Consider the following 27,663-nt stretch of genomic DNA (forward strand, 5'->3'; position numbering starts at 1 on the left):
ATAACCACATTACTACGCACATTGCTATGCTCATTCGTATACATTTGTCTTACCTGAATCTCACCTAAAGTAATAAACCAAAGAAACCAACCTAAAAAGATAAATACCCACAGAAAGATTTTCATATATTTATGTAGCAGACAAAGTAATTGAAATTAAGATTGCTAGTCAGCTAAAGAATTAGTATCAGAAACTATCTTTTGATTTCCAATCTCTTTCTTTTCAACTGTTACGACACTCTATTTAAGATTTTAAGACCCAAATCCTGGACTCTTCATCTGAACCAATGTCTAAGATATATCAAGTGCCGTTGAACCTACTGCCAATTGTTTCTAACACTGACCTCTGTCCAATATGAGAACAACTGTCTCTGTTCTTCCACTTAGTTCATCCCGTTACCAGTGGTCATACACACTTGCCTCTGATGACTGTACATTCTTTGACACAGAGTTGGTTCCTCTTCCATCACTATGAGATTCTCACAGTACCAAACATGGTGATTAGCTCATGTATTTACTTAATTGATTTTCTGAAGCTCAAGGTAAAAATATTTTGTTAATTTAGTTCAGAAGTTACAGAAATATGTTTTCTAAAATGTGAGTATCCATCGTATTTATTTCCTCGATAGCATATGAAAGAACACAGACATAGGCCATAAATGACGGGGTTTGTATCCCGACACTGTTGTGTACTAGCTGTGAGACCCTTTGACAGTTACTAAACATTTTTGTTTCAGTTTTTTCATTTGTAAAAGCACTTCTTCATATGTTATGAAGAGTAAAAACTTAATATTTTTCAAGTTATTAGAACATCTTGTGGCACATGGTTAAACACTATGTATTGTTGTTATAATTGTTGATTTTCCTTGGCATGTTTAAAAAGTTACAATGCCTTTATGCAGATTTTACTGATACTTTTTCCACAGCAAAAATGCAGGTTGTACTTGTTACCTTTTTAAAAATAAGACCAACTCTTGAACCTTCTTTTTTATTTGGATGAATAGCTATGCAGTTACTTATTGTTTCATATTGTGAGGGTTGGCAGATGTATGCGTATTTTAACAAAATGCTGCTAATTGATGGGAAAGTATTTGCATTGAGATGTTGGTTTTAAACTATGTTGTCCTTAGAGGACATGCTGCTCTCTGCAAAAAGGAGAATAATAAGCTACATGGGACAAATAATTACGTACATTTTCCACCATTTGCTGTTTTTCATTGCTTTCCCTTTTGCTGTTTTTGCAGGAAGAGTGTTTGCAAACTGTTCTGGCAATGGGCAAGGCTTTCTTTCCCATGCTTAATGGAGTGTTAAACACAGCCTGAGTTAGAGGTTTTGGAAAAAGATAAATTCTTCTTATAAACTAAAAAATGAGAAGCTGGCTCATATTATGGTGTGGGAAATGATTAGTTCATTCATTCAGTCAATCTTTTAACAAGCATGTTTTGAATGTCTGCTCTGGACCTCTCTTTGGTAAGGGGTTGAGGTGATTAATAAGAATTATGAAGATTTTTCTCCTAAAGAATTTGTTTTGGAGTAAGAGGTATTATTTTATTTGTTCGTTTTGTTTTTTTAATTCTTTCATATATCTTGGTTGAATACAAATGCATAACATCTAGGGTTAGATAAAACACTTGAAGTTTTCAAGGTGGTGCAAAAACTGAATAGAGAGTTGTGATAGGGCTATTATGTGTTCAATGGTCAATTACCCCACAATTACATGGGACTACCCACTTGTGGCCAAATAGAAATTTAGCAGCATGACTAAGGACTGAAATAGAACCTAAATCAATTATTGAGTCCAACCTGAAGTACTTTACTCTAAAAAGAATTCAGTTTCTATCTTATGCCCCTTCATTGAACCTCTTCCCTCCATAACTACCCTTCCCAGCCCCCCTCACTCTCCTTCCTCAGAGCCACACCCGTGTGATTTGCCAACCCCTAAGGCGCAAGCCTATCAGAACCCCAATCTTTAAAGAATTAGACATTGGTACTAAAACTGTAACATGTCAGAAAAAAATTGGATTTACTAGAGACAGTTTCTTATCTGAGGAAATATTGAGGGGGAGGTTCCCAAGAGACAAAGTCCCCAAACAGCGGAGTTCTACTTTACCTTTGAAAGACAATGCAAATTCAAGGGATATAATCTGTATGTGGTATATGAAAACACGGGGACAAAGTTGGATTGTTCAGGACAAGAAAAGTGGCTGGATGCTTCTGTGAACATCCACTAGAGTATGCAGCCAGCTTCTGATGTAAATGTTAATAACTATTTTTTGACAAGCACTTAGTATGTAGCAGGAACTGTTCTAAATTTTTATAGGTATTAAATTTTGTAATCCTTACAAAAACATCTATGAGGTAGGAGCTAGTACATTGCTCACAAAAATTAGGGGATATTTTATAGCTTCATACTCATTTTGAAATATCCCCTAATTTTTGTGAGCAGTATACTATAATCCCCATATTACAGATGTGAAAACTGAATTCTATAGAGTTTAAGTAAGGTGACCAATCATCCTCCTTTAGGGAGGATAGTCCTTCTTTTGTAAATTTCGTCCTCCCTCAAAAAGTGTCCTCCTTTTTGATATTGGAAGACTAATCTGTAAATGTCTGTATTTGATCGATGCAGAGTTAATCCATTGGGTGTGATGTGACATATTTGTATCTAAATACGTACCTTTTTCTTACTACAATCTATATAAATAAAAATGTAAATGTTCGTTTGTTCAAAATCTTAAATCTCCGAAAATTCTTCACTGATTGCTTTGAAATTTTAACACAATGTTGCATTCAAATACGCTCGTTTATGTTTTTATATACATACTATTATATAGATGACATGCCTGTGACAGGTAAAAACATGGTTTTTTTGAAAAACAGCACCATCTGTTGGACATAAAAGCAACACATGCTATACTAAATATTTTATGATTCCATTTCAATGTTATGGGAGAAATATAAATTGCACATGGCTGAAGATATTTTCCATTGAATACACAAAGAAAATTCAAATATAAACATGGATTTCACAGCAATAATCTACAACAAAGCGTTGATAATGATTGAAAATTTGTGCTTAGAAATCACAAAGTTCTCAATCAATTGGGAATGCCATCACCGAATCGATCTGCTGCTGCTTCCTTCGATGTAGAATTGCATTGTGAACAAAATTACAACACAGGTGATCTTCTGTCGTATGTGCAATCAAATATTCCTAAGCTAATGCTTGAACAAAAAGGCATTTATGATCAAATAATGCAAACTGTCAATAACGGGGTTAGAGAAATCTTCTTAGATGCGCCAGGAGGAACTGGTAAAACATTCCTAATTAGATTGATTCTGGCAGCAATTCGATCCCAAAATGACAGAGCCTTAGCTCTGCATCATTCGGAATAGCTGCGACATTGCTACCCGGTGGAAGAACTGCTCATTCCGCTTTGAAATTGCCATTGAACATGCAATTCATTGAAACTCTCACGTGCAACATTTCCAAAGCATCTGGCATAGGAAAAGTATTGCAGAAATGCAAACTTATTGTTTGGGATGAATACACAATGGCACACAAAAAATTGCTCAAGGCTTTTGATTGATCATTGCAAGATTTGCGTGGAAACATCAGACCATTTAGGAACGCATTAATATTGCTTGCAGGAGATTTCAGGTAAATATTACCTGTAATTCCTCGATCAACATCAGTGGATGAAAGAAATGCTTGCTTGAAATACTCTACTTTGTGGCGACACATAAAGACATTAAAATTAACTACAAATATGCGTGTCTAGCTGCAAAATGATTGATCAGCTGAGATATTTTCCCATCAATGGCTGGAAATTGGGAACGGAAAGGTGCCGGTTGATCTGACCTCAGGACGAATTTCATTGCCTCATAACTTCTGCAATTTAGTGACGTCAAAAGAAGAATTGGTTGAAAAAGTATTTCCCAATATTCAAACCAATTATAAAAATCACGATTGACTGAGTGAACGAGATATTCTTGCGGCCAAGAACAAAGACGTCTACGAACTTAATATTATTCAGTCTATTATTCAAAGAGAGGCATTCACATACAAGTCCGTAGACACTGTTGTGGAAGCAGATGAAGCAGTTAATTATCCAACAGAATTTTTGAATTCACTCGATCTGCCAGGGATGCCACTGCACGTACTGCAATTAAAAATTGGCATGCTAATTACTATGTTGTGAAATATCAACCAGCCAAAGCTTTGCAGCGGCACGTGGCTTGCAGTAAAAAAATTAATGAGTAACATCTTAGAAGCAACAATCTTGACAGGACCTTTTAAAGGTGAAGATGTCCTCATTCCTTGCATTCCTATGATTCCAACGGATATGCCATTTCAATTTCAGAGATTGCAGTTCCCAATTCGATTGGCATCTGCAATCACCATCAACAAAGCTCAGGGCCAATCTTTAGAATTGTGCGGTTTAGATCTAGACAGGGATTGCTTCTCACATGGACAATTATATGTTGCGTGTTCTAGAGTCAGCAAACCAGACAATCTCTATATCTGCATAGAAAATGGAACAAAAAAAAATATTGTATATCCATAAGCATTGTGAAATTAAACATATTAGAAATGTGTGCTTTCTCTTTTCTTTTCCATTTATCCAGACTGAGCCATAGCAACACGTGGCCCGGTACAGCTAGTTATTATTAAAAATTAATAGGCATGTAAGCATAATTGCAATACAAAATATTATAAATGTTTTTATTATGCATTTATCATATTATAGTGTATTATTGTTGCAATGAATAAAATGTTTTTTTATTTATAATATTGTTTTCTTCTATTTATTTTTGTCCTCCTTTTCATTGTAAAAACGTTGCTCATCTTAGTTTAAGTAACTTATCCAAAGTCATACAAGAAGTAAAAGCAGATTCAGAATTCAAACATGGGCAATCTGAGTTCAGAGTCTGTGCTCTTTGTCACTCAGCAATTTGGCTGTCAAATATTTAAAGACTATTAGCTTAAATATGGCATCTAACTTTTTAGCCTATTTTAACAACCAGCTTCTATTTATGCTTTAAGTATGAGCAAGGCCTTTTTTCTTGATGATGTTCTTCCAGGACCCTTTCAAGCTATGTTGGGTGTCCCCCTCCACCCTGGCTACAACACCTAGAACTCAGTAACATCAAGACTATGACTTACTTTTGAATCCCCAAAGTTTGACAGAGGATGGGGGACTAAAAGGAAGTTTTAAAATAGCACACTGCAGTAGATTTAAACTTAAGCAACAGAGATCCAAAGAAAATAGAGTACAATGTAAACAATTTACACTTTATGACCATGCTTAAAAGCAGTTGTGTATGTACTAAATTTATATTCAATTTTGTAATCATTTACTGAACTATTCAAAGTGTTAAAAATTTATAAAACAAGTAACTGCTACTTATTGTTAATGTTGTTAATATTTCAGTATTAGATACTAAAACCACAAAAATGTTGCCAGAATAATAAAATCTGTTTCGTTAGTCACATAAATCTCTTCTGCTTTCCTTTTGTGGAAAAGGAAATCTACCCATTTATTTACATATTGTTTGACTATTTTCTGTAACCAATGATACAACTCTAAACATGTCTTTTCCTCTCATCAAAATTAATGGAGTCCTCTTTTCTCACAGTTAGCTGTCACCTTGAGAAGTGATATGATGAGCAATAGAATGATGGTCATTAATTATGGCTCAATGTATTTCAATACTAAGATCTCATTTATTTGAAGAGTAATTTTTTAAAAGTTCAGAATTATAGTTAAGGTTATTAATCTTTAGGGCTACAATCACCACTTAATATACAGTGTTCTGAGCATATTAACCATGTCTTCGAGTGTACACAATATGAAATAACTATGTATTCAATATTTTTCCGTTGCAGTTGGGCCAAAGCCCAGGTTATCCCACTTCCCAGAGGAAGACTTTCTAGAGCCTCTTTAAATTTTTATAAAACTTTTTAGAGTATCAACTACCATCAGTTTTGCATCATAGCTAATGTGAATGTAACTGTCTTCCTTTTAATGTATAGAAAGAGCACTGAGCCAGCTGAATTAAATTGGATTGAACTGACTTCATACTACCTATGTGTATGACCAGCAAATACTCCTTAAAACACTTTTCTAGTTAAACTTTGCTTCATTTTTTTTCTCAAATTCTTCAGCTCTTATTGAATTTGGGGGATGATGATGATGATATGGCTTATTCTTATTTTCCATTATTAGAAATTTATTCAAGGGAGAGATTTAGCAGATGACCTATTTTGCTAAGTATTTCATTCTATGATTCTTTTATTTTCCTTTTATTTTTTAATTTAGAAAAGTAAACTTAACAGGGTGACACTGATCAATAAGAGTACATAGGTTTCAGGTAAACATTTCTATAGCATTTGAACTGTTGATTGTGTTTTATACCCATCACTTAAAGTCAAATCATTCTCTGTCACCACATACTTGTCCCTCCTAACTCCCCCACCCTTTCCTCCTCAACACACTTCCTCTGGGAACCACTTCACTTTTATCTACACCTATGAGTCTCAGTTTTATATCCCACCTATGTGTGAAATCATAGTTCTTAGCTTTTTCTGATTTACTTATTTTCCTCAGTATAATGTTCTCAAGGTCCATTTATGTTGTCATAAGTGGTAATATGTTGAACTCAAAGTCATTTTTATTGCTCTTTGTTTTCTATTTGTCCCACTATTGTTTTTTCTTCCTTTCTCTTATTTTTTGCCAACTCAAGTTATTATTTATATTTCCCTTCTGTCTTTATCTTCCATTAGTGACTAAAACAAAGTAGCACTCCATAGATCTTTTAACATATTTAACTAAACTCTTTTGAAGCATAATGTATATACTGAAACATACAAATGATAAAGGGACTACTTGATTTATCAATGGTTTTAACTTGTCACACTGTCTTTGAATTTTCTTTCCTTAATTACAAACATTGTATTTAGTCATGATAATTTCCTCAAGTGTAAATCTATCACCTTCTTCTTCTAACATTTTATTGTCTTATTTATTTTATTAAAACAGCTTTATAGGGTAGTACTGACATATAAACTTGTATATATATATGATGTACAACTTGATTTTTTTTTTAAATTTTATTATTTTAGAGTTGGTTAAGGCTCTAAGGGGAAGCTACAGAAATTTTCTATACATCCATTTCCCTCGAGCACAGCCTTCCCCACCATCAACATCCTTCACCACAGCACTGCATTTGTTACAATTGATTAATCTACATTGACACATGACAATCATTCAAAGTACATAGTTCACATTGCAGTTCACTTTTGGTGTTGCACATTCTATGGACTTGACTAAATGTATAATGACATGTCTTAATCATTTTGATATCATACAGAGTATTTTCACTACCTTAAAAATCTTCTGTGCTCTGTCTATTAATTACTACCACCAATTACCCCAACCATTGGCACCACTGAACTTTTATTCTCTCCCCACAGTTTGCCTTTTCCAGAATGTTGTAAAGTTGAAATTATATAGTATGTGGTCATTTCACATTAGCTTTTTTCACTTAATAATATGCATTTAAGATTCTCCATCTTTTCATGGCTTGATAGCTAATTATTTTTTTTTAGCACTGAATAGTATATATTTTATTGTCTAGATGCACCAGCGTTTATTCATTCAGTCACCTACTGAAGGAAATCTTGGCTGCTTCCAAGTTTTGTCACATATGAATGAAGTTGCTGTGAACATCTGTGTGTAGGTTTTTGTGTGGATATACTTTTTAACTACTTTGGGTAAAGTATATCAAGGAGTGAGATTGTTGGATCATACGGAAGAGTATGGGAAGTTTGGTAAGAAATCATCAGACTTGTAAAAAGTCTTACAAGGTGGCTGTACCATGTTGCATTATCACAGCAATGTTGCTGTTGCTCCACATCCTCACTGGCATTTGGTGTTGCCAGTGTTTCTTTCAGCTTTTGGACATGGTAAGAGGTGTGTGGTGCTATCTCATTGTTGTTTTAACTTGAGTTTTTCTGATGACATATGATGTGGAGCATCTTTTCATACACTTGTTAGCCATCTATGTGTCTTCTTTGGTGAAGTGTCTGTTAAGGTGTTTGGTCCATTTTCTAATCATGTTCCTCATTGTCTTTTGATTATTTCTGAGACAAAGTCCAATTTTGTAATGTGGCTTGCAAAGCACTTCAAGATTTGATGTGCCTCTATAGTCTCAATTTTATGTAATGCTTCTGTTTTACATGAACAATGAGATTTTTTTTTTTTATTATATAATTTTATTTTTTTAATGGGGTGACATCAATAAATCAGGATACATATATTCAAAGATAACAAGTCCAGGTTATCTTGTCGTTCAATTATGTTGCATACCCACCACCCAAAGTCAGATTGTCCTCTGTCACCTTCTATCTTGTTTTCTTTGTGCCCCTCCCCACCCCCTATCCCTCTCCCATTCCCCCCTCCCCTCCGTAACCACCACACTCTTATCAATGTCTCTTAGTTTCACTATTATGTCCCACCTACGTATGGAATAATACAGTTCCTGTTTTTTTCTGATTTACTTATTTCGCTTCGTATCATGTTATCAAGATCCCACCATTTTGCTGTAAATGTTCCGATGTCATCATTTCTTATGGCTGAGTAGTATTCCATAGTGTATATGTGCCACATCTTCTTTATCCAGTCATCTATTGATGGGCTTTTTGGTTGTTTCCATGTCCTGGCCACTGTGAACAATGCTGCAATAAACATGGGGCTGCATGTGTCTTTACGTATCAATGTTTCTGAGTTTTTGGGATATATACCCAGTAGAGGGATTGCTGGGTCATAAGGTAGTTCTATTTTCAGTTTTTTGAGGAACCACCATACTTTCTTCCATAATGGTTGTACTACTTTACATTCCCACCAACAGTGTATGAGGGTTCCTTTTTCTCCACAGCCTCTCCAACATTTGCTGTTACCTGACTTGCTAATAACAGCTAATCGAACAGGTGTGAGGTGGTATCTCATTGCCGTTTTGATTTGCATTTCTCTAATAGCTAAAGAAGATGAGCATCTTTTCATATATCTGTTGGCCATTTGTATTTCTTCCTGGGAGAAGTGTCTATTCATATCCTCTTCCCATTTTTTTATTGGATTGTTTGTTTGTTTGTTGTTGAGTTTTATGAGTTCTTTGTATATTTTGGATATTAGGCCCTTATCTGAGCTGTCGTTTGAAAAAATCATTTCCCATTTAGTTGGCTTTCTGTTTATTTTGTTATCAGTTTCTCTTGCTGAGCAAAAACTTCTTAGTCTGATGTAGTCCCATTCATTAATTTTTGCCTTCACTTCTCTTGCCTGTGGAGTCAAATTCATAAAATGCTCTTTAAAACCCAGGTCCCTGAGTTGAGTACCTATGTCTTCTTCTATGTACTTAATTGTTTCAGGTCTTATGTTTAGATCTTTGATCCATTTTGAGTTAATTTTTGTACAGGGGGAGAGACTGTAGTCCAGTTTCATTCTTTTGCATGTGGCTTTCCAGTTTTCCCAGCACCATTTATTGAAGAGGCTTTCTTTTCTCTATTGTGTGTTGTTGGCCCCTTTATCAAAAATTATTTGACTATATATATGTGGTTTTATTTCTGGACTTTCTATTCTGTTCCATTGGTCTGAGTGTCTATTTTTCTGCCAATACCATGCTGTTTTGATTGTCGTGGCCCTATAATAGAGTTTGAAGTCAGGTATTGAAATGCCCCCAGCTTCATTCTTTTTCTTTAGGATTGCTTTGGCTATTCGGGGTTTTTTATAGTTCCATATAAATCTGATGATTTTTTGCTCTATTTCTTTAAAAAACGTCATTGGAAGTTTGATGGGAATTGCATTAAATTTGTATATTGCTTTGGGTAATATAGCCATCTTGATTATATTTATTCTTCCTAGCCAAGAACAAGGTATATTCTTCCATCTAATTATATCTTTTTCGATTTCCCTTAACAATGGTTTATAGTTTTCATTATATAAGTCCTTTACATACTTTGTTATGTTTATTCCTAAGTATTTTATTTTTTTTGTTGCAATCGTGAAGGGGATTATTCTTTTGAGTTCCTTCTCAGTTGTTTCATTGTTGGCATATAGAAAGGCTATTGACTTCTGTATGTTAATTTTGTATCCTGCGACCTTACTGTATTGGCTTATTGTTTCTAGTAGTCTTTTTGTGGATTCTTTGGGGTTTTCGATGTATAGTATCATATCATCTGCAAAAAGTGATACCTTTACTTCTTCTTTTCCGATATGGATGCCTTTTATTTCTTTGTCTTGTCTGATTGCTCTGGCTAGAACCTCTAGTACCACATTAAATAAGAGTGGAGAGAGTGGACAACCCTGTCTTGTTCCTGATTTAAGGGGGAAAGCCTTCAGTTTAGTGCCATTTAATATGATGTTAGCTGATGGTTTATCATATATGGCCTTTATCATGTTGAGATATTTTCCTTCTATACCCATTTTGTTGAGAGTCTTAAACATAAAATTGTGTTGTATTTTATCGAAAGCCTTTTCTGCGTCTATTGATAAGATCATGTGGTTTTTGTTCTTTGTTTTGTTGATATGGTGTATTACATTAACCGTTTTACGTATGTTGAACCATCCTTGAGATTCTGGGATGAATCCCACTTGATCATGATGTATTATTTTTTAATATGTTGTTGTATTCGATTTGCTAGTATTTTGTTTAGTATTTTAGCATCTGTATTCATTAGAGATATTGGTCTGTAGTTTTCTTTTTTTGTGCCATCCTTGCCTGGTTTTGGTATGAGGGTTATGTTGGCTTCGTAAAATGTGTTTGGAAGTATTGCTTCTTCTTCAATTTTTTGGAAGACTTTGAGTAGAATAGGAACCAAGTCTTCTTTGAATGTTTGATAAAATTCGCTGGTATAGCCGTCAGGGCCTGGACTTTTATTTTTGGGGAGGTTTTTAATGGTTTTTTCTATTTCTTCTCTACTGATAGGTCTGTTTAGGCTTTCTGCTTCTTCTTGACTCAGTCTAGGAAGGTTGTATTTTTCTAGGAATTTATCCATTTCTTCTAGGTTGTTGAATTTAGTAGCATAAAGTTTTTCATAGTATTCTACAATAATTCTTTGTATATCTATGGTGTCCGTGGTGATTTCTCCTCTTTCATTTTGGATTTTGTTTATATGAGTTCTTTCTCTTTTTTCCTTGGTAAGTCTTGCCAAGGGTTTGTCAATTTTGTTGATCTTTTCAAAGAACCAGCTCCTTGTTCTATTAATTTTTTCTATAGTTTTTCTGTTCTCTAATTCATTTATTTCTGCTCTGATTTTTATTATCTCCTTTCTTCGGCTGGTTTTGGGTTGTCTTTGTTCTTCTTTTTCTAGTTCCTTAAGGTGGGAAGTTAAGTGGTTCACTTGGGCTCTCTCTTGTTTGTTCATATATGCCTGAAGTGATATGAACTTCCCTCTTATCACTGCTTTTGCTGCATCCCATAGATTCTGATATGTCGTATTGTCATTTTCATTAGTCTGTATATATCTTTTGATCTCTGCACTTATTTCTTCTTTGACCCATTCATTTTTTAAAAGTATGTTGTTTAGTTTCCACATTTTTGTGGGATCTTTTTCCTCTTTTTTGCAGTTGAATTCTAGTTTCAAGGCTTTATGATCAGAAAATATGCTTGGTACAACTTCAATTTTTCTGAATTTGCTGATGTTGTTTTTGTGGCCCAACATATGGTCAATTCTTGAGAATGATCCATGTACACTGGAGAAAAATGTATACTCAGTCCCTTTGGGATGAAATGTCCTGTAGATGTCTATCATATCCAGGTGCTCTAGTGTTTTGTTTAAGGCCACTATGTCTTTGTTGATTCTCTGTTTGGATGACCGATCTAGAGCCGTCAGCGGTGTATTGAGGTCTCCAAGTATGATTATATTTTTGTCAGTTTTTGTTTTAAGATCAATAAGTAGCTGTCTTATATATTTTGGTGCTCCTTGGTTTGGTGCATATATATTAAGAATTGTTATGTCTTCTTGATTCAGTGTCCCCTTAGCCATTATGAAATGGCCATTTTTGTCTCTGAGTACTTTTCCTGTCTTGTAGTCAGCATTATCCGATATGAGTATTGCTACACCTGCTTTTTTTTGGATGTTATTTGCTTGGAGTATTGTTTTCCAGCCTTTCACTTTGAATTTGTTTTTATCCTTGTTACTTAGATGAGTTTCCTGTAGGCAGCATACAGTTGGATTTTCTTTTTTAATCCATTCTGCTACTCTGTGCCTTTTTATTGGTGAGTTTAATCCGTTTACATTTAGTGTAATTATTGATACTTGTGGGTTCCCTATTGCCATTTTATATCTTGCTTTCTGTTAGTTTTGTGTCTTGTTTGATCCTTCTCTTTTGTTTTTCTATCTTTTGTTTTTATTTGGTTGTATTCCATACATCTTTCCACTGTTGCTATCTTTTTTATCTCATGTGCTTCTGTGGTGGTTTTTTCAATGGTGGTTACCTTTGAATAATGAAAAGGGTCCCTACCCTGTTCATTGTAGCGAACTATTTTGTGAGTACTTTTGCACTCCATCGTCCTTTGCTACTGTTAATCTCCATCTTCTCCCCCTCTTTCTTTTTGTTGTTGTCACAGTTTAAATTTGGTTTTATTGTGTTCTTCTTGGAGCTTTTACTTGTGGCTCTGTTTTTTTTTGTTCTTTGTATCTGATTGGAGAACCCCCTTTAGTAATTCCTGGAGTGGGGGTTTTCTGATGATAAATTCCCTCATCTTTTCTGTATCTGTGAATGTTTTTATTTCTCCTTCATATTTGAAGGATAGCTTTGATGTGTATAGTATTCGTGGCTGAAAGTTCCTCTCTTTCAGGACTTTAAATATTGGGGTCCACTCTCTTCTAGCTTGTAGAGTTTCTGCTGAGAAATCTGATGATAATCTAATGGGCCTTCTTTTATATGTTGTATTCTTCTTTTCCCTGGCTGCCTTGAGAATTTTTTCTTTGCTGTTGGTTTGTGTCAATTTCATTATGATATGCCTTGGAGTAGGTTTGTTGGGGTTAAGAAAACTTGGAGTTCTGTTTGCTTCTTGAACTTGAGGCTTTAGTTCTTTCCACAGGCTTGGGAAGTTCTCATCTATTATTTGTTTGAGTATGTTCTCCATTCCATTTTCTCTCTCTTCTCCCTCTGATATACCTATTATTCTTATGTTATTCTTTTTGATGGAGTCAGATAATTCTTGTAGGGCTATCTCATTTTTTTTAATTTTTGAGTCTCTTTCTTCTTCTCTCTGTTGTGCCTCAAGTTGCTTGTCTTCTATTTCACTAATCCTCTCTTCTATCTGACCTGTTCTATTAGCTAAGCTTGTTACTTCGTTTTTCAGCTCGTGAATTGAGTTTTTCATCTCTGTTTGATTTGTTTTTATAGTTTCAATTTCCTTGGACATATATTCTTTGTGTTCATTGAGTTGTTTTCTGAGCTCCCTAAATTGCCTTTCTGTGTTTTCTTGTATATCTCGGAGGATTTTTAGGATTTCTATCTTGAATTCTCTGTCATTTAGCTCCAAGGTTTCCAATATATTAAATTTTTTCTCCATAGATTTTTCCTCATCTAGCTGTGTTACCTCTCTTTCTTTTGTATCCATGATATTCGATTTTCTCTTCCTTAATGGCATCTGAGGGTGGTTTTGTTGATAGTATTAATGAGATTTAATAAAGAATAAAAAGTTTAAAAAAATAATAAAAAAAAATCGAAAAGAGTTGTTTTTTTTTTTTAAAAAAATAATAATGAAATAAAGAAAAATAAAATAAAATAAAAATTAAAAAAAAAAAAAAAAAAGGAAATTATTCCCCCCCTCCTTTTTTCCTCTCCTCTCCTCTCCCCTCTTTCTTGATAAAATCTTGTGGTGGACTGTGAATTATAACAAACAATGCCTGTGATGGAGGGCCTGAATTGGGGAAAAGTAATAAAGGGGCAAAAAAAAAAAAAAAGAAAGAAAAAAGAAAAAAAAGAGCGTATGGACCCACAAAAAGCAAATAAGGAAAAAATTTGGGTCAAGAATAAAATGATTTGCTTTTAGGTGTTGGTTGTCTAAGAGTTATGATGAGAGGATTAAGAGGAAAACGGAAAAATGGGGGGACAAATTAAAAAATTACTATTGTATTTAGTGGAACAAGAACTAGATAATATGGAGATCCAGGGATGGGAGCACTGCTAGTGAGTTAAAAAGGTGAAGTAAAAACCCCCCAAAATGCCACAAACATAAGTTTGAGTCCCAGATAAGATAATTTGTTTGTTATTGAGGTTTGAATGAGAGGAGATGTAAAGGAAAAAGGAAGAAACTAATATAGAGGGAGAAAAGAAAGAGAGAGAGAGAGAAAAAAAAGAGGGAACCACTAAAAGAAGAAAAAAGAAAGGAGAGAGAGAGAGAGAGTTAAGGGTTTTGGAGTGCAACCCTCATAGAGAGAAAGGAAGAGAAGAGAAAAGATAATGGGAGATGTAACACTTATGGGTAGTGTAGTTCAAGGAGAGGAGAGAGTAAGACCGGTAGAGAGTTAATCGGCCAAATTGGAGGAGGAAAAAAAAAGTATCAAGAATGAAGATAAGAGAAACAAACGAACAAATATAATAAAATGGGATAGGTTATAAAGTCTGCAGATTATTCTTGATTTTGAGAGGTTATCTTCTTGCTTTTTCTTTTCTCTCCCTCTTCCTGGTCGGTGACTCTGTACCCCGGGTTTTGCCCCTTTGCCACGCTCAGGTGGAGGTTTGCAGTTGATAAGTCTCTATGGCAATGTCATGTATTGTGCTTTAGTCTCGTTGGCAGTCGAGGCTATTAGCATTTATAGGCTCCGACAGTGAGAGAGTCCGTGTTCCTGGAGCCTTTCTCCTAGTCTTTCCTTCCTCAATTAGTAGCCTGATAATCCAGCTATGGGGTTGCTGCTGCCTCTGCCTGGATAGTAAGAGGCTCAAAGAGCTGGCAACTCCCCACTCTATTTCCACTCAGCACAGGGCTCTGGGTAAGGCTCAGTCAGTCAGAGCTGCTAGCATAATCAGGTGGGCTTTCCACCCACTCACAGACCTCTGGCTCTGCCACTCTGTCCGGTAACACAAGCGGGTGCCCACTTCCGGGGCGCTTGGAGAAAACTCTCACTCACTGGCTGCGCGCGCAGACCAGGATATCCGGCCAGCAGTCTCACGCTCTGAGTGAAACCCCCGACCGCAGTGAAAAGTTGCAGCGTTGGAATTGAGTCTCGCTCTGTCCCCGTGCGCGGCTTTTGCAAGGCGCTGGGGTGGCCCGAGATTCCGCTTTGGCCCACACAAAGGCCCCTGACTGCTCCTCTGTGCGATGACACGGGCGCGCACTGCCGAGGCACTCGGAGGAATCGCTCACTCCTTATCTGCGCGGGCAAACCAGGATATGAGGCCGGCCGCTTTCCCTCTGAGTGAAACACCCTCGGCAAGGAAAATCTCCACCATTGGAATTAGTTCTCACTCCCTCCCGTGCGTGGCTTTCCCAGGGCGCTGGGGTTGCCCAGAGACTCTGCCCTCGGCCCACAGAAAGGCCTCTGACCCTGTCTCTCTGTGGGGCAACACGGGCACTGACTCCCGGGGCCTAGGAAGAAATCTCTCGCCCACTAACTGCGCACCAACCAGGAGACCGGGTAAAATGTCCGCGCCGCTTGTCTTTCTTTGTTTGGGTTTGGCGTGAGTGTTAGCTTGTATTGCCCGGGTTGCCACAGGATCAGATTTTCCTCGGCTTGGATTTCCATGCCACAGCCTGGTTCGGCCGTTTGTATTCTCCCCCTTTGCCCGCCTCAGTTTCTATATTCACAGTTACCAGAGAAAGCCGCCCTGTTTAGGTTAGTGAGGAAGGCGGAGTATTTCTTACTCCCTATTTCCTTCGGGGTTTGGTTATATATTTAGCCAATTTTTCACTCAATCATACCTTTGGGTGTATTGCGAAGCATCTGGAAGCTCCAAGTATAGGTTTTTCTGTTTCTGGTTGAAGATCTTGTTGAGTTTTGGGGGAGATTATCGGTATCGCTTCCTACCCCGCCATTACTCTGACGTCATCTCCCACAATGAGATTTTAATACATTTTTTTCCAGTCAACATTTTCTCAAATTTGATTCTTTGAATCCATTGTTCTCTCATTGTAGACTAATCTGTTCTTCAATGTGGAGGAATATTTATTAATACTCTATCAACATTAACATTTAATTTAAAATGAAAGTTTACATTAAAATTAAAATCATTTTAACTTATATTGATTTTTAAAATTTTTTATTTATTTATTTTAGAGAGAGAGGAAACAGAGAGAAGGGGGGAGGAGTAGAAAGCATCAACTTCCATGTGTGCCTTGACTGGGCAAGCCCAGAGTTTTGAATTGGCGGCCTCAGAGTTCCAGATCGATGCTTTATCCACTGCGCCACCACAGTTCAGGCCTGATTGGTAAAAATTTTAAAGTTTGATAGTATTCATTGATGAATATTTTCTGATCCAGCAACTCCACTTCCAGGAATTTATCATATAAATACCCTCACAGACAAATACATATGTATAAAATGTTCATTGTACTAATATTGTATTAGAAAGAATACTTGGGAGCAGCACAAATGCCTTTCAGCAGAAAATTGATTCATTTAATTATGGCATTGATCATTCATCTCTGCAATAAATTATGTAGCTTAAACAATGACATCTATTTGTATATGCTGACATGAAGAAAACATCCAACACATATTTTAAACAAATAAAACAAGTTTCAAAATTGGCCAGGCCGATTGGCTCAGTGGTAGAGCTTTGGCCTGCAGTGCAGGAGTCCCGAGTTTGATTCCCAGCCAGGGCACACAGGAGAAGCGCCCATCTGCTTTTCCACCCCTCCCCCTCTCCTTCCTCTCTGTCTCTCCCCCTCCCACAGCCAAGGCTCCATTGGAGCAAAGTTGGCCTGGGCGCTGAGGATGGCTCTGTGGCCTCTGCCTCAGGCACTAGAATGGCTCTGGTTACAACAGAGCTACGCCCCAGATGGGCAGAGCATCACTCCCTGGTGGGCATGCGGGAGTCTGTCTGACTGCCTTCCCGTTTCCAACGTCAGAAAAATACAAAAAAATGCCTATCTTGATTCTCTTTTATGTATATTTATATGTTTTTTATATATACAAATAGGCATATAATTAGAATGGGAGCAGAAAAGAACATCTCAAATAGATGTTGATATCAAAGAAGTGGGATGAGTTTAACTGGCAGTACTTTTACTTTTCACTTTTTAAGCTGTTTTAAAATGTGTAATAAATAAATCTTTCTTTAAAACTAGAATAAAATGTCAAATTATTGCTTTAATCTGTTTGCTACATTAATTACCTTCTATTAACCTCAGAGCCAGGAAAGGCCAAGCTGTTCAAATTATGGAACTGAAATAAATCCTAATAGTATTATTCCAGCAGTTGCAGCAGTGACCCCTGAAGACAAATGTGGTTTAAAGGTAACTGACCTTCGAGATCTCCAGCTTTCTGAGTTACTTTTATTAGTAGTATCTGATTTTGTTTCTGCCACCGTTGGTGAGCCTTTATAGTTGTGCCAAAAAATTTGCTTTTTTTACACATCTTCCCAGAGTCTATTGCCACACAGGAAAGATGCATAAACTTCCCTGTAAATAAGCTTTAGAAAACCAAAGCAATGTTTTCCATATGTCACCAAGCCTCACCCTCTCTGGAGTACAGCTGATACAAACTTACCTTATAAACTCATAAAAAAATGCTATACCCATGACTGCCACATTGTAAATACTCAAAAAATGTCAGTGGTTTTATTATCATTATCATCATCATCATCATCATCATTGCTATGATCATTATCGTTCTAAGAGGGAAAATGTGACAGTAAGTTACTAACAGAGTCTAGAAAATCACCACAAAATTCTGATTCTCTATTTTTAGGATTTGAAGGCACATACAGATTTGAAGGGGTCCCTGAAAAGTTGTTTTAATCAGTCATTAAACATCTATTCTGTGTCACATGCTCTGGACTTTGGGATATAAGAGTAAAAATGGTTGCTGCTTTTATGCAAAAATCTTAGATCTTAGAGATCTCTTCTTAAATGTAATCATTTCAAGATCAAATGATTCAGATACATTGATGTTAGTGGATAATGGTAGCAAATTGGTTTACATGGATCCTGATGAAGCAGTGCTGTGTAACAAGTAGTCAACTAAAATCTATAAAACAGTGTTGTTAACTGCTACTATACAATGGTATGTTAATGATTCAAAAGTTTTTCCAGCAAGAAGGACCTTTTTAACTTAAACTATTTTTTAAATCGTAAAAAACTATACTTTTAGCCTCTATTAGATTTTTATAATAATCACACTGTTAAGTACTCAGCAATGCTTTAAATTAATTTTATTTTATTAATTGCAGCATACAAATAAATTGAACATTAATGCATGAAAGCATGCCATGTGTTGATAATATATTATTTCAATCAATAGAAAATTGTTAGCAAGCACTTTGAACTGTCTGCACTGGTAAATTTGGAATCATTGGTGCAGTGGAAAATATCCAGGACTTGGAGTCAGAAAGCTGTGTCAATACCTGAATCAACCAGTGAGTGCATTTTCTTTTAAGTAGGAACATGTACTTGTCAGAATTTTGCTTGATTACAAAGCCAAGTGCAGAAAATATCATGTTAAAGGAAGCTATCAATAACACTGACATTTAATGAGGAAGATTTATCATGGTTCTATTTCCTGTGAGTCTGATTCATTCTTACTCTTGGTCTTTCTTCTAATTACCATGGAACAGGGACTTCTACTATGATAGATGCCCCCTCACACCAAGAATTTGGAGATAAGAGAAATAAAGTAGTTCTCCAGTTTAAACTAATGCATCATTTATTACTTGAGGGCAGAAGGTCTTCTAGCCTTAATCAGTGTAATTAAAAACTCTAAAGAAACAATACAATAATATACTAACTTAAGACCCATGGGTAACACAGCAGCAATCTCTTGACAAGCAAATTTTATAAAGGCTCTGACAGCACTGCCATGCAAGTAAAAGAGTGGGAGAGCTAAAGAGAGATTAAATTAAATGTGGCTGGTCTGTGTGTGTGTGTGTGTAGAGTTTGGGCACAGATACTCACCTCCCTTTCTAAAGAGGAAGAAAATGCCTGAATATATTAAAATTAATTCAGTGTGGTCTAAAAGGTAGTCTTGTATATAAATGGATACTAGTTCTTTAAAATGCTTTACCACAAATTATGTAACTTAGTATTCTATTGGTCAACTTTGTGAACTTAGTTAATAACAGTTTATCATTGAGAGTTTAATGATCTATTCATTACAGAGTTCAAATAATTCATGCATTCATTTATCATCTCAGAGGATGCCTTCTTAGATATGTGTACCCAAATTCCTGTCCAGTGTTTTAACTCCTGCTGCTTCTAGAAAATCAAACTCTAAGAGCAATATAATGTTCCAAATGTAAAAAAAAAATAAATGTTACATGTTTTTTTCAGAGATTGCAGGCAATGTTAATAAAATATCTTATAGAATTTTATAATTTTTGTGCAGATAAATGTGGGCTTAAAACCCTGGATTCAGTTGCAGGGAGAAGGACTAGATCATCTGATGAGCTTCCCATTTTTAATTCTAATTAATTTAGTGTGTTTCTTTTTTTCCTTTTAATAAGTACTTTTTCCGAACCACAGAGCACACCACTGGAATTTTATATAGAAAAGAATCATATATTAATTAAGAACAATTCACAAAACCCTAACTTCTCACTAAAGAATAAAAAGAAATATTTGTTACTTTTGTTTTACAAAATAAATTCATTCTTCATATCTTTCTATGTAGCCTGTGTTTTCATTTAGTGATTCTGACATGAATTTACTTTAATCACATTGGAATTTTTTTAGTTCTCTAACATTTTCAGTTATTGATTACAACATACATTTGATGAAGAATAAAATTTTCTGGGTTTCAGCCACATCAGTTACATCCCACCACAGATACAAAGTTCCATTGTTCCTAAATAAAGCATACTAAATGGGAAACTACAGTGATGGCTGATCTATTTGGTAAAGATTCTAGGTTTGGGGCTCCTGGGAAAAAGACCCTGCACATATCTGAAATGCTAGAAAATCACTTAGCTCTAGCCTTTCTTTTTTGCTAAGTTGAAGATTCAGCTTTCCAGAGAGTCAGTTGGAAATTTAATGTATCTAGATGTACTGTGAATAATAATCAAATATGATGTTCTAGACTATAAACCAGCTTTGCAGGATGCATTTGAAAGAGAGTTTTATCCTTCACTGCCTCTAGCAAAGCCAGTGGCTCAATGGGGTCCTTGATTCACAGAGGTTTCCCAAATGCCTGTTCATTGATGATATCAGCTAGTATAATATTCAACAATATCTTCTGGAAAAGCTGTTCAGTCTTATTAGTAGTGATGGAGAACCAAAATTGGATGCGCTTGCTTTTCTCTGTGGGCAGAATTCAAGTCCTTTCTGTAGCTCTAACCATACTCCTCTGAAGGAACCTTGTTATATTTCATTCTGTTACTTATGATCCAGCTGTTTGGCCCTTCATGCAGATTTAAGATATACTTCTTTAGGACCATGAATGGCAGAAACAAGTTGCAACTGCTGGCTGATTTATCTGGCTTACTTATATAGATGTCCACATTAAGGGTCCAGTTTTAGAGACTGACTAGATCAATCTTTCCCTGCCCAGCTACCCAGACTGCTGCCTGCATCCATACTTGTAGTGGACATGGCACCACATCATAGACAGAGCACACACTACAGGATTCACTATTTTTAACACAGGGTCACTGCATAACTAATGTATTCGTTTTGCTAAAATGAGTGGCCATTGGCTGCTCCTGCAAGGTTAACTGTTGAAATTCTCTCACGGCTGTAGGTAGTACCTCCTTGCTGTTGACACATTTTCAGTTCAGAGTGGGGTTGTTCCAGTTTTACCATCAGATTCTAGCTATACCATCATGGCTCTTGAAACTAATCATTGTTGTATTTTTAGATTTCTTGTTCTTTTGCAAGTCCAAGTATGTGTGCCTTTTATTGCAAAAGCCACTAAAAATGGGTCGGTAATCAAGAGACTTGATATATCTCCCACGCTCCCCATTGAGCATTGGAACAGCCTCCTCAAATACAGACTTAAAAACTCTTCTGACTCTTCCTGAACTCCCAGGGATTTATACACTTTAAGTAAGGCAATTTAGTCACTAAATATGGCTGTTTCTCAGAAAGAGATTATCTCTTTGCCACCTCTGTTTTAAAAATTCTGATTGTACCCTCTCTCCTCTGGGCATGACAGTTCTTCCTTTTCCCCCAAAGAAACCCAGTCTGGATTGTTTGGTATATGTACTGTACTCTTTAAGTGGTCACCAAGCTGAAAAGTGTCTCTGAGTCCAACTTAATTGTGGTTTAGTCATCTGTATCCTCTTGTTGGATTGACATAAATCTAAACAATATGGATAATTACTACTTGGTTGTATATGCTGCTCACTGAATACCCCTAAGTAGCATATAGGAGTCAAAGTAGGGGACATAATGGATTTCTGTAAGTTTTGTGAAAACGCTTTTGTCCTATTGAACTTGAATTTTCTTTTTTTTTAAAAATTAATTGATTGTGTTAATGTAGTTTCAAGTGTCTTGAAGTTGAATTTTCTAGACAACAGGTCTGGCGTGAACAGGGGATTGCTGAAAAAAATTGTTGTCAGAAACACAGCAATGATATACACCAATTCTTTGGCAATGGACATAAATTAATAACTGAGGCACTGGTGGATGGAACAATGTAAACCCTCAGAGATAGGGCAGAAAGAGATACATTAGTAATCATTTTTTCCTTAAAATCCACTACTGAAATCTTCCTCATGAAAGACAATGCCCTGATACAGCTCTTTCTAATTATGGCAAGTACCTTAAATTCAAGTGAAAAAAGTGGTAAGGCATTTGTCCCTGATCTTAGCTGAAGTGGTGGATGATCCCCTTGTATTCTTTCTTTCACCATTTCAGATACACAATTCTATGTAAGAAATAATCACAAGTAGTCACAGCTTTTTAGACCTCTCTCACAGGCTGTGATTTGAGATAATACACATGGCATGTGCCACTTGACATACATACCTACCCTGTAGTCAGTGAAACTGATTGCATCTGTTGCATCCTGGTACTGGAGCTTAGAAGACATTGGCTAATGTCTACTGTTGTCCTTGCAAATATTTGCTCTAGTCAAACACAAACTTGTCTCTGTCTTAAATTTCATTTTAAAATCATATATTTGCATCTGTCATTTTTATGTTTATAGAGAAGGGAGAAACGATAAGCATCATCTGACAGTGTGCCATCTGAACTAATATTTCTGCCTCTGGATTTTTGTAACTGTTGAACCATTCACAAGCAATGCCCAATTAACCATAATGTGATCTGAAACATTCGGGTTGAAATCTGTTTTGTCAAAACATCCTCTTGTAATTTTCCCAGGAATGTTGAATAATCTTATCCCTCAGGTCCTCACTGCATTTTATATATGTCTTTTTTATATGCAGCTCTCATTATACTAAGTTGCATTGTTTTCATGTATCTTTTCCCTGTAAAATTCTAAGGTCGTTCATAAAAGTGAAACTAAGAGTCATTGATAAGAGTGTGGTGGTTACGGGGGGGAGGGGGGAATGGGGGAGGGAAAGGGGGAGGGGGAGGGGCACAAAGAAAACAAGATAGAAGGTGACAGAGGACAATCTGACTTTGGGTGATGGGTATGCAACATAATTGAACGACAAGATAACCTGGACTTGTTATCTTTGAATATATGTATCCTGATTTATTGATGTCACCCCATTAAAAAAATAAAATTAAAAAAAAAATTCTAAGGTCCTTAAGAAAAGGTATTATATCTTTGCTCCAATCTGAATCCTTAGTGCATACCAATGTACCTGAAGTATTCAATAAATTACTATAATTAATTAATTAAACACCTCAATTTAATTTCTAGGACTTCACAGTCTTACTCCATCCAAGTTCATACTTTTTTCCCCTTACTAATTATTAATAACCATCTACTGTACCAGCTAAGCTTATGGCCTCGTTTCCCAATCATGCTGTGACATGCTCATTCTGATCTTTGGGATTTTCTTCTACTTGGAAAGTTGTCAGCCTGCTTCAAAAATTGGTGGTGTATGTGTGGTATGTTTAACAAGTCTCTATTTACAGCAATATTTTTAAATCATGAAATACAATGACCAATGTATAAAAAAATACAAATGATAAGCTTTAGAGAAATTGTAGGGGAATCTAGGGGAAGTGATTAAAATCTAGGTGACATTAAACACAAGTTCAAGTTTCATTCTGACTGCAATAGTCTGAACTTTCTGATATATGCCAGTGTTTTAATGAGCAACAGAGAAAGATTAACTTACAACGTCCGATGAGCATCATGCTGGCATTGGCTTTCAGAGGTTAGAGGCCTAAAGAACTTATTTGGACTTTACTGTTGCAAAACCACACAAATATTATGCTGACATTAGGGCCTACGATTTGACTCAAAAATGTGTATTTAAAAAAACCATGTACATGTATATGTTCCATACAAACATTATATTAGATAAAACAAGCAGCACCAGAGCGATGGTGCATGTGTTTGAAGAAGAAGCCATTGTAGTGCTTGAATTAACCCCATGGAGTTTTCAATTCACGTTTTAAGAGTGTAGCAGGATATAACTAAAAATTGAGCATTGAAAGCTGAATCTCTTATTGGCACATATTTTTGTGAGTGATAGGCTTCAGATAAAAGAGGAATGTTCTCTTTTTCCTTTAAACACATCACATGGGAAATTCAAAGTGATTAGTCAAATTTATTATTACTAATATTAGCAGATTAATTTATAAAAGCCAATATAAAAAATTAGGTAGTTTCTTCTAATTTAAGTTTGGTTAGTAAGACATGTCCTTAAAACATGAGAAATATGTACATTTGATGTTTGTTTAAATGCCTATTAATTAGATGCTTAATAAATATTTTAAAATTTACTATTAATTAATCTCACCAAAAAAGTCTCTGTGGATGAATATAGCATAGTTTGAATTTACAGAATTTGTATATGTCTGCCTGGATTTAAAGTTCAACTTTTCCAATTTGACCAAGTTATGTTAAGTACTCTTTGCTTCTGATACTTTTTGTATATAATCAATATCTATCTTATAGTGTTGTTAAGTAAATTTACTATAGAATATGTAAACGAATTTATTTTCATAGATGTATTTTTAACAATATTGTATATTCACATTAAACACATATGTAGTATCACCAGAAAATAAAATTAGTTATATAAATATATGTATATGAGTTTATATACATTTACACATTAAAAACATATATACATCTACAGATACATGAGTTCATATGTGTGTGTGTGTTTGTGTGTGTGTCCCTCAGTGTGTGAAGTACTTTGAATAGTAAGTACATGGTTCATGGTAAATAATATGTGTTACCAATTATTATCACTAGTGTTGCTATTATTAATGACTGTCTATACTTATAGCTAACATTACATCTTTATTTGTACTAGAATTCACATCTATGGTAGCCTACCCAGTTCATTCTGTCTTCTCTTTCCCATTTCATCAGTTTCCCCCCTCTCTACTGAGTCTTCCTATCAACATTGAAACTTGCCAAAATTTTTTCATTCTTAAACAAATCTTTTTTGTTTTATACAAAATGCCACAGAAATAGAGAACAAGTTGGATCCCCAATAAATGAAGCTGGGCCAACTGGATATCTCTTTAGTAAATTTGACCTGTGCCTCATGCTTACCAATTGAAAATGGATTATAGACATAAATGTGAAAGACAAGGCAATATAGGTTTTAGAGAAAAATAGGAGAATACCTTCATTGCTCTTGAATAGGTAAATACCAATTAAGTAGGATGTAATAAAGCTCTCACAATAAAATGAGAAATTTGAAAAACTGGATTTCACTGAAATGTAGGACTTCTGTTCATGAAAATATGTTAATAGAGTGAAAAGGAAAGTCACAGAGTTGGATATTTGCATCTTGTATGACAAAATTTGTGTTCAGAATATATAATAAACTTTTATACTTCAATAAGAAAGAAAAATAAAACAACCCAATAAAAATACTGAGTAATTACTGTTCAGCAGGATATCAAAATAACCAAAGTACTCAAATAGTAGTCAGATTAGTGAAAATTAAAATAAAAATTACTTTTTACTGATTAAAATAAGTAAAGATAAAAAGATAGACAATACTAATTGTTGGCAAGAATATGGAACAACTGAAATTCCCATAGGTTACATATTGAGAGGAGTATAAAGTTACAATTACTCTAACAATTCATTAGCAGAATTGGCTACATATAAACTAATATATACCCAAATCCAGTGACTCTAAAATACAATCTGATCTACATATTTTTTTTGTGAAAATCTATTTTCTTCAACAGATGCATGAGGACAGGGGATTTTATCTGTTATGCTTTCTACTGAAATCTAAGTGCCCAGAACATAGCCTGACTTATTATAAATAAATGAATTTCATTTCTTTAGTCATAATTGTAGGGAGGTTTTTGCATGGGAACTTTTTCGTTAGGTACACACTGCTTTTTGCTCTTGTGATATTTATTATTTTATTTTTAAGAAGAAAGAAATTAGTTCTCTCTAAAATTATAATAAAGTTATAACTGTATAAAATGAATTACTATAATAATCTATTATAATTCCAATTTAAATAATTTCTTAGTTTATCACAATAAAAATAGTAAAACATAGCATTTTAAAACTCTCAACTCTTCTGTTAAAGTCATTCTGGGTTATAATTTTATTTTATACTACACTAGTGATGTAAAGTAGACAATAAAATTTGTTTATTATTATTTAATTCAATTGTCACCTAAGTAACTGATTTTAGAGAAATTTAAAACTAGGTGAAAATTACATATTATAAAAATCATCTTGGGAAGACAGATTGATTTAACTTTATAACATCAGAGTGGAGATGCTGAAAAGGAAGAGATATTAATATAAGAAATAAGAAATATATAATATTTGGCTCAGTGGTAGAGCGTCGGCCTGGCGTGCAGAGGTCCCGGGTTCGATTTCCGGCCAGGGCACACAGGAGAAGCGCCCATCTGCTTCTCTATCCCTCCCCCTCTCTTTCCTCTCTGTCTCTCTCTTCCCCTCCTGCAGCGAGGCTCCATTGGAGCAAAGATGGCCCGGGCGCTGGGGATGGCTCCTTGGCCTCTGCCCCAGATGCTAGAGTGGCTCTGGTCGCAGCAGAGCGACGCCCTGGAGGGGCAGAGCCTCGCCCCCTGGTGGGCAGAGCCTCGCCCCCTGGTGGGCGTGCCAGGTGGATCCCGGTTGGGCGCATGTGGGAGTCTGTCTGACTGTCTCTCCCCGTTTCCAGCTTCAGAAAAAAAAAAAAAAAAAAAAAAAAAAAAGAAATAAGAAATCCCTAAAGCAATTAAATCCCTAAACTTTTTGTTATGAGTATAAAAGTTTTCCTGAGAATTTTAAGAAAACATCAAGTAACCTGACCTATGGTTGGACGGTGGATACAATATCAACGTGGAATGCTCTCCAGTTTGAAACTCAGGGGATTGCCCTCTCAAAGCACATATGAGAACAAACTACTATGAGTTGAATTGATGCTTTCTGCTACTTCCCAACTCCCTGCTCTCTCCCCTCTCTTGAGAAAATTAAAACAACAACAAAAAGGGAAAAGAAAACAGCAAACAACACATATTTATAAAATAGCTGCAATGTACATAGGTAACCACACCCACCCCTGCTTAGTTTGGGGTTAGAAAATACAAATTTTGGAATTCTTTGGTTTACAATGCTATTATTTTATATCTGTCAATATAAACAGATCTTTGTACAAACTGAAAAAAATTTATCTAAAGAATTTTTATAAACTAAAACAAATAATAAATACTTTTTCAGTGTTTAGAATTATCCCAAAGCAAGTATAGTTAGTATTAAATTATGAATTTAATTTTGACATATAATTGAATATATTTAAGGTGTAATCACATGGTAAATTTTTAGTTTTAATTTTAGAAAAATGTTTACTAGTCTTGTGAGGTAGAATATAATCAGTAGACAAATATATTTATTGAGCAATATAATAAGATTATTTATATCTCTCTAAACCTTAATTTGTGGATCTAGATAGTTATGGAAAATGGCAATGACCATCATATAGGTTGTTTTGGTGATTATGTAGGATCATATTGGTATAGCATTTATCACTAGACCTGGTTCATTGTAGCATGTAATAAATGTTATTATTGCAATAATTGTAATAAATGTTATTATAGTCAGTATTTTTCAAACTTCTCTTAATGACCAGGGCAACACCTTACTATGCATATAACTGGTTATGCTGGACAATACACCCACACCCACCCACACACACACACTTTTATAATAAAATGAGAATGTTATTTTAACAAATGTTTACTGATTGCTGTACGCATACTGAAAATATGTGTGTGTTTATGTGTGTGTGTATGTTTATATGTGTCTGTGTGTGTGTTTATATGTGTCTGTGTTTGTATAATGTTTCTCCCTTCCTCAGAGAGCATTTTTTTGGTTCTGATACATAGAGATTTAAAAACATTTGTTTAAAATTGACTAAAG

This window comes from Saccopteryx leptura, chromosome 8, assembly GCF_036850995.1.
Source record: "Saccopteryx leptura isolate mSacLep1 chromosome 8, mSacLep1_pri_phased_curated, whole genome shotgun sequence".
NCBI classification, from domain to species: Eukaryota; Metazoa; Chordata; class Mammalia; order Chiroptera; family Emballonuridae; genus Saccopteryx; species Saccopteryx leptura.